General features: G+C 35.4%; 1 protein-coding gene across 1 annotated transcript in view; it reads left to right on the forward strand.

Moving 5' to 3' along the window:
• The first annotated feature begins 199 nt into the window (after nucleotides 1-199).
• LOC141434282 (uncharacterized) overlaps nucleotides 200-3,484 on the forward strand; it is a 57,206-nt gene continuing 53,921 nt past the window's right edge. Inside the window, exon 1 of the mRNA XM_074096711.1 lies at nucleotides 200-627. The gene's annotated coding sequence lies outside the window, so the exon portion shown is untranslated. The remainder of the gene's footprint in view (nucleotides 628-3,484) is intronic.

Below are 3,484 nucleotides of genomic sequence, written 5' to 3' on the forward strand. Positions count from 1 at the left end.
GTTCGTGACTGCAAAAAGTTCAAGAAATTGATAAAGTAGATTGATTTCAATTAATAAAAAAAATGCAATCGTCACCTTTTTCTTGCCTTTTTCAGACTTTTTTATTTCTTACGCAACGAACAAACACTGGTTCAAAATGAACGAGCGAAACCGCTTTCATTCGCCCGGTGCGGCTGTCCCATTCCATTCGTTTCATTCCGACCAACGAACGAAACGAACGGCCGCCATATTAGCTCGAACAGTCTTACTGACCGCGCGTGTGGCGGCGATGCGCTAAGTGACAGCCAGACCGATGCAATAACTTGCAAAACAACAATAACTTTCACAAGCAGTGCGTATTCACACAAAAAATAAGTTTTCAGTGATCAATCAAACAATTTATAATCACTCTATTTATCTCCGATCGTGCTCCGTGAAGTTGTATCGCATGCATTCCACGGAGACTGTTGAACTTTATTTTTTTTTTCATTCAGTGTTCCTTTTTCAAATATTCAATGTTTTTATTTATCGATGCGTTTGGAATGTGCAGTAAATAGTTTTCGAACGTTTTCGGTATTATTTCGTGCCCATTTGGACTTGAATTGGCTCTGATTTTAACTAGTGACGAGTTTTGTCGAAACATACACGGTAAGTTCTTTGAGAATATTTGCATCTGCTAAGCGGATTATTTTTAATTGTGTCATAATTTTTAATTTGGAGTTTGATGTTGAACCTTGTTCCAAATTTGAAATTTTCATGCTCCGTTCAGTGTAGGCGAGTAGCTGACTTGCTTCCGTACAAACCATCTTGTGATCTTTTTGTTTTTATTGCTACTGCGAAATTATGGTTCTGGCTTATGTAATCGTTTAAGCTTTAGCTTGAACTCTTGTTTATATTTTTTACACAACTGAAAACTAAAGAAAAAAAAAACTTTTTAACAAAAAATTAAACCTCCGAAAAAACTGAAAAACCAAAAATAATAAACCTTTTGTCTTTAACCGATATCGTTCGAAAATCACGATACCAGTCAGTGCCTCAGCACGAGCAAGAAGGATTTATAGAAATCCATCAGGTAAACGACTATAGGTCCACTCCTGCTGGCTAGTGCTGAGGCCCCGGCTTCAAACTGGTATCAAGATTAAGGTTAAATAAAAAGAGGTTTATTACTTTTAGCTTTTCAGTTTTTCCGGCGGTTTAATTTTTAGTTAAAAAGTTTTTCTTTTGTAATTTTTTCCCACTCTTAGGTTAGGTTTTTTTTAAAAATTTATACAGGTCAGGACCATCTTCGAGGTGTAGCCTATCCTATCCAATAAAAAAAGAATTATGAAAATCGGATTACCTACTCTGTAAAAATTTATTTGACGCAATTTTTATTTGTCAATAGGTGTCGAATATCAGACGTTAAATACCTAACTCAGCATAAGAATTGGTATTGACACGTAGAAAAAATCCTCGAATTTACCTAATTGGACAGCAATTCATATCCATAGGTACAAAATATACGGCGGCAGTGAGGATTCCACACTTTTCTCTCCATCAAACGACAATTCAAGTTACGACCAGGAACTAATATTACCACAATGCACACAGGATTAAACGATTTTCAAAAACCATATTCAAATCGCTGATTGAATAACACGAAATATCCGAGGGATGACGGTCAAGCTGAAGTAATATTATAAATAAAGAGAAAATATTTGATTGTGTATTTGTTTGTTTATGATACATATGCATACAAATACTAAACAGATTTAAAAAAATCTTTCATCGGTAGGAAGCTTTATATCTGTAGATTTATCAGCGAGTAACTGGCTATATTTTATTCCGGGATTTCGTAAAGTTCCAACGGGATGCAGACGAAGTTGCGAAGTTGCGATCAAAGGCAAAGGGATAGACATTTGTAAGGCTGAAAATAGGTACTAGAAACATACACTACAAAACATTATTAAACTTACTCCTAATGCCATTAACGCCCTTACACTTAGCCTTTTATGGCTTCTACGGAACTCATCGCAATAAAATTATAAATTACTAGCTTTTATAATGATAGACAATTTTAGTTTAGACTTGTCTCTTTACACTTTCCCCTTTGTCCCTTTGTCTCTTTACACCTTGGTCATCATCACTTGTCTTTTTCTAATTAACATGTTTGTGCAAAAGGGATAGTGTAATAAGGACGCGTTTTTAATTACAATAGTTCCGGTGGTTAACCTGAAAGGATACCGATTCTACCGGCACACGTTTTCTCTTCTTGCGGTGTCTTTTTTGCAAAAGCTTTTTCTGCTTTACGGTTGACATTCTTTCTCGTTTCTGAAAAGTGTATACACTCATCCTGAACTAAACAGTGTTTGTCCAAAGATTTTTACCACTGCCTGGTTTTTTCATCCTTTAATGGCCATACTTGTAGATTACCACTAAATTAGATTTTTATAACACTATCCCTTTTTAAAAGACTTCAAAAAAAGGTGGTTATCAATTCGGTAGTATTTGTGATATCAGTTTTTTATGTACAACATTGTCTTTTCAAAATCACCTGAACTTTACCATATTAAAAAAGCTAGCGGCTCTTTTTGAGAATCAAAATTATCGTAGCTAGTCATCTTAAATAAAATAAAAATGGTTTATTAAAAGCAAAAACAAATTACAAATAGGGTTTCCGTTGGATACACACTAAGCTAAACCTGTCTCGTGGAAACCTGTTTCGGGGTACAACTAAAAAATTGATTTAATAAAATCACTAAGTTTTTAACAAAATGGGAAGGGACGAACAAGTTGTGTGGCGAGTATGTAGTGTTTGTGTGCGCGTGTGTGTGTGTGTGTGTGTGTGTGTGTGTGTGTGTGTGAGTGCGTATGTGTGTGTACTTAGGCATTGACCCTAATTAGACTCAGTATCACAGTAATTTAAACTACTTATTACATCTTGTGTCAATAGGATGCTATATACATGTATATTTTATTTACACAAAAGGAAATGTTGCGACCCATATAACCTGCGCTTCCTGTTTGCTGAGCGACAATAGTTTGCTACCTCCAATAGCAGTTATGTCCATTTTATTAGCTAACCAACGGCAACTACTAAAAATCTTATGGTAAATCATAATTTCTTTTGTGCCTTTAAGCTTATAGACATCTATGCCGGTGTGGGTCAAAGTGTTTGATGTAATGTGTTCGCAAAAAGTGGCAATAACAAATACCAACAACTATGGTTGGTTACATTGTAATTTTCTTGTGTAGCTTACTAAATCATGCGTTTGTCGAAAAAACATTTTTGAATAGGGTAATGCACGCCTCAGAAACTTCTAAAGACATTTCCCCTCCCGAAACGACCGCGACAAAATTAAATGCGTCAGTGGCTAAAACTGAAACTAACATAGACGCCTATTAATTCTATGTTCTATGCGATGACAGCGCCACTATCACAGCTGCATAATTAACGTTGTATTGATATACCAACAATGATGTAAAACGCCCATTCATACGTTAAATTCAAAGGAATCCTGCTCGG

This window comes from Choristoneura fumiferana, chromosome Z (assembly GCF_025370935.1).
Source record: "Choristoneura fumiferana chromosome Z, NRCan_CFum_1, whole genome shotgun sequence".
NCBI lineage: Eukaryota > Metazoa > Arthropoda > Insecta > Lepidoptera > Tortricidae > Choristoneura > Choristoneura fumiferana.